At 39.6% G+C, this 12,269-nt stretch overlaps 1 protein-coding gene across 1 annotated transcript in view; it reads left to right on the forward strand.

Annotated features, from left to right (window-relative positions):
- The window catches only part of Pou6f2 (POU class 6 homeobox 2), a 462,212-nt gene that overhangs the window by 227,368 nt on the left and 222,575 nt on the right, over positions 1-12,269 (forward strand). The window lies entirely within an intron of this gene.

Raw genomic sequence — 12,269 nt, forward strand, 5'->3', positions numbered from 1 at the left:
TTGCTACTACTTAGGCTTTAGATGTAAGTATTGAAACACAGACTGTATTATTTCAGCTTTTTGGTAGAAGCAAGATCTGGTAGAAGCGAGAAGTTTTTCTTTAGAATTTGAAATTTTTAGCTATTCTTAAAAATTTTGATAAGAACAACACTGGTTGTTGTTAGAGAAAGATTATCATGAGAAATGTTCTGAATAAGAATATAATGTCTGGTACCAAAAAAATAAAGGAAAGAAAGAAAGAAAGAAAGAAAGAAAGAAAGAAAGAAAGAAAGAAAGAAAGAAAGATCCAACTATTTACTTTGGGATACTTAAAGCAGTTGACAATCCTTATTTATATAAATGTAAGAATATTTTTGTTTTACAGAATGAAGGTTTGTCTGGGTAAGTCCTCAGAATAACAATTTAAAGTACTTTTTAAATTGGTCAGATGTTAGATGCTTAGATGGTTTTTTAAAAATTGGTTAGAACATCCGTTCACACACTGAAGAACAACTAAGAACTAAAGAATCTTGTTCCTTTGGACCTCTTTGCAGCCTGTGTTCTGATAGTTCACCCATTGTGGCTACTTCTTAACTTTCAGTTTCGTGTTAAAAACAAAGTCTCCCTTATACCGTTAAATTGTGCCAAGAACTTGGCCATGCATAAATCATGCATGCTCAGGATACACTAATGCATGAACTTTGCTTGTTTCAAATTTGAGTGTCTGGGAAGTGGGGAACTTGAGATTAAGCAAATAAAGCAGGAATACACAAGGTGAAAGCCCAAGCAACAAAGTGTAGGGCCAGGCTCCTTAATGTAGGTGGATGATGAAATCTTAATGAAGAAACGGGCATTATCAAAATGCAACCTTCCATTTGGAACATGTGTGCTTATGGGAATATTGAATATTATAAATAAACATCAGCTTGCCGAGCTCCTAGGCGGTGAATTAATTCTGCTTGGTTAAGATAGACACCAAAGTCAGAGTGAAAAAAGGAAGTCTTTTGTACTTTTTGCTGTTGGTCAGTGTTATTGGGATTTTTCGTACCTCTTATTCTAGGGTTTCAAAATCAGCGCTGGCCTGGTGTGCAGCAAGGCCGTCTCTGCTTTGTTTTCAATGTGAAGTATGGGCTTGTGCTTTGGGCCTTGACTTCTTGGCACTGGTGCTTTCATGTCAAACCTGTGTCTATGCCCAGGGTAAGGGCAGCAGAAGCGTTAACTCCTTTCGTCCCTTGGTTCCCATGGCAAATGTTCCAAACAATATTGCCTTCAGAAGCATATTTGTGTTCTCAACCAAGCTCATGTTATCCACAGAACTGTAAACAAATATTTTTCGCTTTGAAGTCATCTTTAAAATTTCAGTGACTAAGGGAGGTGATGAGATTATTAATGTGAAACTCTCCATCAAGAAGTCAGTTGACTGGGGGAAGCTTCCCTCATTGGTCTTAACATCAAGCCCCTCCTTCAACATCCTCTCCCTTGAGGTCCAAATCAACACTAGAGAAGGAAGTTCTACTTTTGGTTTCTTTAGGCATTTCTGACCCTTCCATATCCTCTCAACACCCAGACATCACTAACCAAAGATATAACCCTCCTGGTTTACTAGCAACTGGGATATTTCCAAAGAAATAATATCTTCAGTGTTGAAAATTAGAAATTTTCCAGGAAAACAGAAAGATTTAGTTGCCCAATAATAAGTCTGAGGATGATAAGGATGATAAGCAGAAAGTTTATCTCCAAGGTGACCAAGATCAATGTGCATTACTTGAAGAGCAAAGTCAGACATCACCTTGCAAGCCAGTCCATCAGATTCAGCCCCAGGCTGATCTCAATACCTTTAGGTGACCTTTTATAGCAGGGGCTCTCAACCTGTGGGTAGCAACCCCTTTGGCAAACCTCTATTTCCAAAAATCTTTGTATTATGGTTCATAACAGTAGCAACATTACAGTTACAAAGTAGCAGTGAAAATAATTTTATGATTGGGGAGGTCACCACATGAGGAACTGTATTGAAGGGTTTCAGCATTAGGAAAGTTGAGAACCCTGGTTCTACAGTCTGTGATGATCCTTAGGCAATGCTTTGGGTGGTGACTCTTCCTGAGTTATACTGAATTGGAGAAGGCCGTGTCATGTGGGAAAGTGAACAGATGGCTGGTAGAAAAAAAATCATCTCTAAGGATTCAGTCTACTTTGAGATGGAATGACTTTCTAGATGTCCTCAATTCATACATAATTTTTCTCAAAAGTTGTGGTCCTGCCGATGAAGACAACAGAATAATCTGTACACACATTTATATAGTCAAAAGTTAGCAAAACGGGCAGAAGGCTGGTCTCCTTGCAGAACCCACTCTTCATGCAATAAACATGCTAACTTCAGCCCAAGGTTTCCACCTTTTTTTTGGGGGGGGGAGTAGGGTGTTTATTTTGCTAGTTTATTTTGAGATAGGATTTCTTTGTGTAGTCTTGGCTGTCTCAGAACTAGCCCTTTAGACTAGATTGGCCTTGAACTCATGAGATCTGCCTGCCTCTGCCTCCTGAGTACTGAGATTACAGGCATGCATCACCACCACCTGGCTGGTTTTCAGTCTTTTAAAATGATTGATAAGTCTGTTCGTCTGTAAAAGACATCCTACTTTCTCAATGATTTGAGTAGTGAAAGTTGGAGGGAGGCTTTTAATTATAACACACCTAATCTTAATCATATATGTTATACTTAGAGCTGGTTAGTTCCCTTTTTCCTCTTGTAGAGTATTATGTTTTTAATTCATGATTTAACTTAGCCTGCAAGAATTTTGTCTGGTGATTTTCCAGATTTCTTGTCCAATCCTCCCTTTTCCCCTTCTTATAATTTTAAAAGCTAAAGATTTACTAGGAAGATTAGAAATATGTTTCTAGCATCAGATTCTGAATGGCTTGGAGCTCAGTGAAACGTTTTTAAATATTTTCCTTTATACTAATGTGACAGAACTTATCATCTATATCCCCTATCAAATAACAATGTAGTTCTCAAAGAAGCCCATAATGCACAGATGCATCATGATGAGCGCTGGTGAGGAGATGAGAATGATCCTCCTAGACTCAGTGGTTAACTGGACCATCTCCCTTCATGCACAGATGCATCATGATGAATATTCGTGAGGAGATGAGAGTGGTCCTACTCGACCCAGTGGTTCACTGGATCATCTCCCCTTCATGCACACTTGCATCATGATGAATGCTGGTGAGGAGATGTGAATGGTCCTCTTTGACCCAGTGGTTAACTGGACCATCTCCGCTTCCGAATGTGATCATAGACAGCAGTGGGGAGCTTAAACACACAGAACCTCAGGCTGCAGCAGAAACCCAGAACAGAATCTACATTTTCACAATTTTCCCTAGGCTATTCCTCTACACATTCATATTTAAGAAATGAAAGAGACTAAGATGCTTTCTTATCTCCAGTTGGCAACTCCTCTCCTCATGAAGTCTTGGTCCATTTTGGCTGCTATGACAAAAATCCCATGGCCTTGGTGGTGTACAAACAGCAGACTTCCTTTCCTGCAGTTCTGGGGTCTGGGAGTCAAAGGTCAGTTCTGACAGATGCCCACTCCCTCCTTCACCGAGTCCTCACTGGCAGGAGAGACTTTGGGTTTTCTTTTATAAGGACACTAGTTTTCTACTCTGACCACTTTCCAGAGGCCTTATTCATATCAGTTCTTGGGGGGTTCAGTTTTGCTACAATGTGGGAGGAATACAAATACTCAGGCCATTGTATTCCATAACACTGGCAGAAAGCTCCTCTGCCAAACTCTGAGCATCCTATGTGGCTAAATAGTGTCCTTGGGAACACTCATGCTTTTGTCCCCAAGCCAAAGCCCAAGGCAGAGGATGCCAACCTAAGATGGAACTAACTGGAGACATATTTGTTTTGCTAGTGCATTTGCATTCCAATGACCAAGGGAACCAATGCTCTTACTAAATGAGACTGTGACTGAACCATTTATCCAGGAAAACCTTTACATTACCCGTAAAGAAAACTTCGGTCCTTAGGCAATCAATCTGCAAGGCCTACTGGTTTTAGTTCTTCCTTCAGCAGAGATTTCCTCTCAAGAAAGAGATTTCCTCCCATCTTATTGCTGACATTGTGTTGATTATAAAGAATTTTGTTGCTGGTTCCATACTACAAGAGGAAGGAACAGAGCATTACATAGGGTCCTAGGCACGGCCTATAGACAAATCTCATTCTAGCCCAAACTGAGGCCTGGGTCCCAGAGTATCCAGTGGCTATGAAGAAGCTAGTTTTGAACTAATTTCATGTGTGCAGCAGGCAAATGATTAAAACCCCATTTTACATCTTTTCCTGTTCCCTTCAGGCCACTTCTCTATTGTAACTTAGGTTCATTTGTGGTCCATGTTCCAACTTTTGTAGCTATGAAGAACTTTATACCACTATCAGGCTCCATTGTGTTTCTAGCCCTTTATTTCTATTTATTAAAATTTTAGAATATCCAAGAGAGAAATTACCTGTTAGTATGGGATATTTATATTCCAGATTACCTTATAAATTCATTAGCCAAGGGGGAGTGTAGTTGGAATTTTCTTTGTGCCATGAACCAGCTCCCAAATAAGGACATGGAGATTTATTATTAACTATAAATGTTCATCCTTAGCTTAGGCTTCTCCCACTAGCTCTTCTAAATTAACTTAACCTGTTTCTATTTCTATGTTTTGCCTTAATACTTTTTACCTTTCTTTCTTCTGAATGTCTGAATTTCCTTCTTCCTCTATGTCTATCTATCCATCTGGCCCCTGGCATCTCCCTATACTCTCCTTTTCTTCTTTTCTTGAGCTTAAATTCCTCCTCCTACTTATACTTCCTGCCCTGTTACACCTACACATCTTTCATTACTATTGACTGTTCAACTTTTTATTAAACCAATAAGGTTCCTTAGGCAGGCAAGATAAAACAGCAACACATCTTTCCATAATTAAATAAATGTGACACATCTTTACATAGTTAAATTAATATTACACAGCAAAAACAAATGCAACACATCTTTGCATAGTTAAACACATATTCCACAACATGGGAGATTATCAGGCCCCATGTAGAGGTGTTTGTTCTTCATCAATGTGTATTAGAATGTATGCAACCTGAGCAAGCGTGCTGAGGGAACATGCTAGACCTTTTGTGCCATGGTTATAGGACAGTAAATCTCTAAGAAAGAAAATTTCTAAGTGTGTTCTGTGCCACATTGCTTTGAGATTAATTTAAAAGTCATCATCTTACCAACTCCTCTGGAAAGCAGATCCTGTGCTAAAAATTGTGCAGAGTTCCTCAGGGAAGTTTCAATTAGTTGTAATGGCAAAACAACATCTTCTTCCCAGAACTCAGACAAATCTGTTGAGTCTTTTGCTTAAACTCAGTCGGAAAATGAGAACATAAGCTTAGACAGTGTGGGTGTCAGGGACAACAGCAGCAAGGGGACAGATGAGCTGGGTTAGCAACCTGTTCTCAAGGCACAAACCAGAGTGACCCACTAATCACCATGGGTAGCACAAATGGAGAATATAAATGTGCCACGGAGATTTATGTCGAAGTGTGAACATTCCAGTTAAGTCGGGCAAAACATTTAAATTAATGACCAAAAATACATTAGAGATTGCAGCTTAACCTGAACATGGAAAAGCAATTAGGTTCAAGGCAAGTTTAAAAAGAAATCAGGTCAAAGATGGTTTCTCTGTCCTTGGCTCTGGCAGGAATCCCGCCCTGCTTTTCTCTGACTCCCTGGATTAGTCTGCTTCGTGTTGCTGTAAAAGAATCACTGATGTCAGGTCCTAGGTGAACAGAATTCCTCAGGAAGAAATTTGGGAGATTCAAAGATAGAATGAAATTGTATATTTCCATAGGTTTGATCTCGGGCGAAGGCCTTTTGGTCCTCCACAATATGGAAAACTAGAAAAGGAATCAGCTATATATAGAAAAGGCTAAGCACATAGGTTAATCCCATGAACAACCCATTCTCTTGAGATTTACACTGCAAGATAAGTATGATCTCCTTCTGGGGATGATGTCCCCATTATCTGATTGCCTTTTAATGTCATCTTCTCCTATATCAACATTTACATCATTACAAAACATAGAGATCACCAACGCAATGCCACCACATAGAGATCAAAGTCCCATCTAAGAACCTTTGCTGAACAAGCCATGCCCACCTATAACAGTCCCCAAATTAATGTCTTCCATAATAAAGTATTCAGGGATGCTCTGTGTGAGCTGTATTCCATTTCCTTTTTGTTTGTGGTGGTATTGTCTTCACTACGATACTGTATGCAATAAAATACATGACCCTAAGTGCTCAGTTTAAGAGCTCTGATGATAGCATCTAACCTTGCAGCATACATCCACCACAATCAATAAACAAAACATTCCATCATGTGGCGCCTTTTGTCCCAACATTTGGGAGGCAGAGGCAGGTGCACCTCTTAATTCAAGGTCTACAGAGTGAGTTCCAACACAACCAGGGGTACACAGAGAAACCCTGTCTTGAAAAACCAAAACAAACAAACAAACAAACAAACAAATAAATAAATCTATTATTCCACCAAAAACTTCTTGTACCCTTTTTCAGTTACTCCTTTCTGTCTAATTTGGCAATTCCATCTCTGGTAATCATTAGTGTTGTCTGTTCTAGAATGACATGTAAATAAATTCATATAGTATATTGTTTTAAACTCAGAATTATATATATATATATCCTTTTGTTTAATCTCAAAGCAGTTTACCATCATTATAATACACCACATCTGTTTCTACACAGTCATTCCAGCTTCCTAGTGTGCAGACACCCTCAAAGAAAATGTCTTTGGGAGTTGGATGAGGTAGAATTCTTTAGAAGAATAGAACCAATGGAGTATGTACACACACACACACTACAAAGATACAAAGAGAGGATTCATTGACTAGTTTATATGATAGGCCTTGGCATTCAACCCTCTGGAAAGAAAGAGACCCTAATAGCTTCTCAGTCCAAGAAGCTATACCCTTCAGAGAGAGGCCACAATGGCATCAATTAATACTGCTTTTTAACTTGAACCACCTTGTAAGGAACCATCCAATGTGTTGTCTGCAGATGAGCAGGAACTCTCCTTTACAGCTTTCTGGGGCTCGGGTTGAAAAAGCAGGCCTTCTCCCGGAAGTGCCATTCTCATTGAGAAGGAAGAGAGAATGACAGGACCTCACTGCTCTCCAAGCTTTGCCAGGGACATCCTGAGCATCACTTCCTCTCATCTTCTTTTGACTGTGGAAGTCTTCTAGTCAAACATGCTACCAGTCGCATGGGGGATGGAAAAGAAAAGCCTAGAGGATAGGAAGGAGGAGCCTGTGCTGAGAAGCTGCAGTACAGATTGCTCCAACATCCTGGCAGGCACAGCGCTGAAGACAAGCTGCAAAGCACTGGACTCACATGATCTTTAAAATTCTTGCAGCATCGAAACCCCAAAATTCCATTAGATGAACACATGACTCCATGGAACATATGTATTAATAACTACTTAAAGTTATGGAATTCAAACAATGAATATAAAATCAGATAACATTCAAAATAATTAGAAACTACTTAAAATAGCAAGTTAACACTTGTTAAATTATTATTCCTCCTTTAAAGCATTTAATTTGTTTTTAATGAAAATATGACTACATTATTTCTTCCATTCCCCTCCTGCCTCCAACCCTCCCATGTCCCCACCATTCCAACTCCATCTCAAAGTTGTGGCTTCTTTTTCTTCAATTACTATTGTTACATATATATGAATAAATGTATAAATTCGACCTGCTGCATCTGCCTAGTATCGCTTATGTGTATATTGTTTTAGGGCTGATCTCTTTGTATTGGATTAAAAATTAAGGAACTCATATCTGGAGAACTAATATCCCTCTCTCAACTCTCCTTAACTGCCAATCCCTCCTAACTGAAGGGTAGTTCCCTATGAGATCTCTCCATCCACATTAACATGTCAACTGATGTCATCATTGTTCAGGGCTTGCTTAGGCAACCATGTTGTTGAGATTTTGTGGGTGTAGCTCTACTGTCATGTATAAAAAACACAATCTCACAGCAGAAAACCTGATCCTCTGGTTTTTATAATCTTTCTATCCCCTCTTCTGTGATGTCCCCTTAGACTAATGTAGGGATTATGTCATAGATGTAACATGGACATCTCGTGGTCTGTTGTCCCGGTTTTTGACCAGTGTTGAGTTTCTGTAATGGTTCCTATCTGCCACAGAAAGAAACTTCCTGGGTGAGTGGTGAGAGTGACGTTAATTGTGGGTGTAAAGATCAGTACATAAAATACAATACATAGTTAAGGATTATGCTCATTAAGAAAAATGGTAGTGGTTGGCTCTTTTCTAAGATCCATGACCTCAATGGCCCTTGGGAGTTGGCAAGATTTCCAGTACCATGGTCTCCCCTGTGTTGAGTGGGCTTTAAGTCACATCTGGATAGGACTATGCTTTGCTTTACTCCCTTGTCAACATAGCACCTTCTGGTACTATGGAAGCCAAGACGTCAAGGAGGAGGCTTTATGGTCAGATCCAACTTAGACCCTGTGAGTCCTTTGTCTGAAGCACATGGTTTTTTTCAGCAATAGGGACATACCTTCAACTTCTGGGAAGCAATCAAAGGTAATAGCGATTGCCTATTCTGTTTTGGGAGCTTCCTGAACCCTGCTAAGCAACAACCCAAAAGGGAATTTCTTTTTCCCCCTATACTGGAATTTTTGTTAAAAATTGTATGACTCTTATGGGGTATTATCACCCCAAATGGCATAACTTCCTTTAAATTCTCTCTGCATATAGATACAGATATATAATTGCATGTTTCATATATAATTTTAGATAAATATAAAATAATTTTTGTGGCTTTTTCAAACATTCTTAATATTATTTTTACCTCTTTCCTCCCTCTCGTTTATTATCCTCACTCCCATCTCCCCAATTAAAGTTCCCTTGTGTTTTTTTCTCATTTTTGCCTTATTTATTTGACATTGTAGGAAAATTGTAGGGACCAGAAGCAGGTGGTGGTTGTGGCAGATGACAACACGGGAGAAAAGGAAATGAGGAGGCTGACACACACTGCTCTCTTCTACCCATAATGGTGGCCACACAAATACATTGGCTTTGTACACAAAGGGCATTTTTAGTGGATGAAAAATATATTTTAATTGTCCAAATAAAGGTAATAAAAGTAAGTGTGTGCTTTCGTGGTGAACTAATTTGGAAGCTCTAAAGAAAGATGCCTATGTACAAAATTGCTGATGGGGTTAAAGCCTGAAAAGACTTCAGGGAAGTTTCCATTAAAAATGCTGTTGGAAGCTAGAGAGATGGCTCAGTGATTAAGAGCACTGGCTACTCTTTCAGAAGAACTGGGTTCAATTCCCAACACCCACAGGGCAGCTCACAACTTATGCAGTATTTACAAATTCCTAGGCATGCTGAGCAGTGGTGGTACACACCTTTAATCCTAGTACTCAGGAGGTAGAGGCTGGTGGAGCTCTGTGAGTTTGAGGCCAGCCTGGTCTACAAAACGAGTTCCAGAACAGCTATAGCTATTACATAGAGAAATGTTGTTTCAAAAAACAAAACAAATTCCTAGGCACATCCTCCTGAATTTTAAAGTCATCCCCAGGTGATTTATAATAACCTGTATATAAAGGGTTGTTGTACTATATTGTTTAGGCAGCAATTACCAAAAATACTATATATGTACATACATTTTCCCCATAGTTGGTTGAACCTGAGGATATTCAATCTGTAGATATGAAGGGCCACTTATATACAACAGTCTTACTAATAGTGTCTACTGTCAGAGATTATAAATGATTGAATTTCTTATGCTAGTTATCTGAATACTCAAAAGTGTCTGTATTAATAAATTAATAATTATTATCTTAAAGCAAGAATATTTTGTATTGATTAAGAGAAATCATGCCCAAAATGTTATTGCCAGCATCACCAAGGTTAGGTATGTTAACTTTCTACCTTGTTTTTCAAAACCATCTCTTAACCCAAAGTGCATTAATTCTCAAAGTAAAAGCAACAGAAACATAAAAACATGTGCATTCATTAGGGATGAGGAAGATTTCAGACCAGGTATAATGTCTGTTAAAGGGTTTGTTCATATTGGTTGAAGTTGGCATTGTTGGGATGTGAACGGAGAATGGTAGGAACATGCACTGAACATGTCCATGTTGTCTTAAAGATAAAAAGCTAATAGCAACTGCTTGTTCCTGGGAGTTCCCTTTGTGCTATCCTGCTATTAGCACACTCTGAAAGCTGCCCTCCACCCATGACATCAGGAACGTGAGAGCAGAGATGAGACAGATTCCGGCTTTTAGTTTTTCTGTGATATGTGGCTTGTTGTTACCAAGCACAATATTAAAAAGGTCTAGTGCATAAATTCATATTTGCAGTGATTCAAAAGAGTCCCACATGACACATCATACAATAATACCAAATCCGCCATGAAGAAGTTGTGAAAGGTATTTACGGCGTGTCTTACTTTGGCAGTTTTCATACCTCGGCATCTCCAAGGCTTCAAGCATTTTATTTAAAACACCTGGAGAGCCTGTTCTCCGAACATTATCCTTGGAACAGGCATTGCCGAGGCACTGGGGCATGGATTAAACTGGAAGCACGCGAATGAGGAGTTTGACTAGTATAGTGTGTATTTAAGAGATACTGTCAATGGAATAAAGCATTGTCAAAGGATAATGGTTTCCAGCTGCCACATAAATGTCAAAGCAGAGCCAAAGCATTTACTTTCAAAGCAGAAGGCAGGAAAGTAATGTGATCCCCAGTTTGCACATAATAAGGCTGTATATCCATCAGGAATTTCCACAGCATCTCACAATCTGTCTACACTAGGACCTGCAAACTGGATTAGATCCCAAGCCAGCCATCAGAGCTAGCACGAAACTCCTTCCCAAGATGGCTGCTTCCAGAATGGCACAAATCCCTGCCTGGAAAAAGACCAGGCTGTGTTTAAAATTCTTCTTAGTCTTGCACCATCATGAAAGATGAAAGACAGCTGGGATTACCAGTTCATCTTTTCCCAAATGAAGATTTCTGTACCTGGGAGAAGAGTGAGGTGTGGAGAATGGAGAGGTGTTGAAACGTACAGAAATGGGAGATGTTTTCCAGTTCCTTTTCCCTGAGTTTTAGAGGACAAGGAGTTACTGTTTCCCCCAAGAAACTCAGCTCTTATGCATATGATTCCCACAGGTCGTATTCCTAGTGAGAGGTCACTATGATATCTCAGCTCCCTCTAGGGAAAAGCTACAGCCCATTTCCTCCCATGAACTGTGGCCAAACATTGATGGATCTATATCTCAACCAATTGCTTGGCATCCGTTCTTTGCCAGGAACTGTGGTAGGCACCAGTCTAATCGAGAGGCTATTGCAATAATCCAGGAAGAGAACATTGGTGGCAGCAAAAGATAGCCAAAGCTGCTTTAGAAGTCTTGAGGATAAGGGTGGCAAAGGCCAGCATTTGCTGTAGAGTGGTAAAAAGAAAGGAAAGGAAGAACAGAATCCTTGACTAGTTCAGCAGTAAGATGGGCTGACCAGGAAGGGGGACTTGATTGGGGGAGGGGGAGGGAAATGGGAGGCAGTGGCGGGGAAGAGACAGAAATCTTTAATAAATAAATAAATAAGAAAAAAAGAAGAAGCTAACTACTTAAATGGATACACTTGTGTTAGTTGGAAACCTCGGATCTGGAATGAGGAATGGAATCTGTGCTAAAGATCCTGATTCAGGAAACTGATGTGACTAAAGTCAGAGAGACAGAGAGAAAGAGAGAGACAGAGAAAGAGAGAGAGACAGAGAGACAGAAAGAGAGAGAGAGAGAGAGAGAGAGAGAGAGAGAGAGAGAGAGAGAGAGAGAGAGAGAGAGGAGGTTTTGTGGGCAAGGAGATTTGTAAAGGAAAGCCACAATTCCAGGGCTTGGGGAAGGCCCAGGAAGACTCCTTCTCTGAACTCTTATGGGCACCTGCAATTATGTCAGCATTGTATTCTTTTTCCAGGGCATAATGGACATATTGCTATTGGAGTTTTGCTGGTTACCCTTTATATAGCCAGAATGAAGCAAGAAAAAATTCTCCATCTGTCAGTTGGCTTTTTAATCTTCTAAGGACATGCCAAGTTTCTAAATGTACAAACGTTATTTTAAGAGCTTGTTCATGAAAACTCCGACAGTGTTTTCTCTTTTGCTGAAAAATAACCTCATTGATTTAGATCTATTATTAA

The sequence above is a fragment of the Alexandromys fortis genome, unplaced genomic scaffold, assembly GCF_014885135.2.
Source record: "Alexandromys fortis isolate MF-2015 unplaced genomic scaffold, M_Fortis_MF-2015_v1.1 scaffold_5, whole genome shotgun sequence".
Taxonomy (NCBI): Eukaryota; Metazoa; Chordata; class Mammalia; order Rodentia; family Cricetidae; genus Alexandromys; species Alexandromys fortis.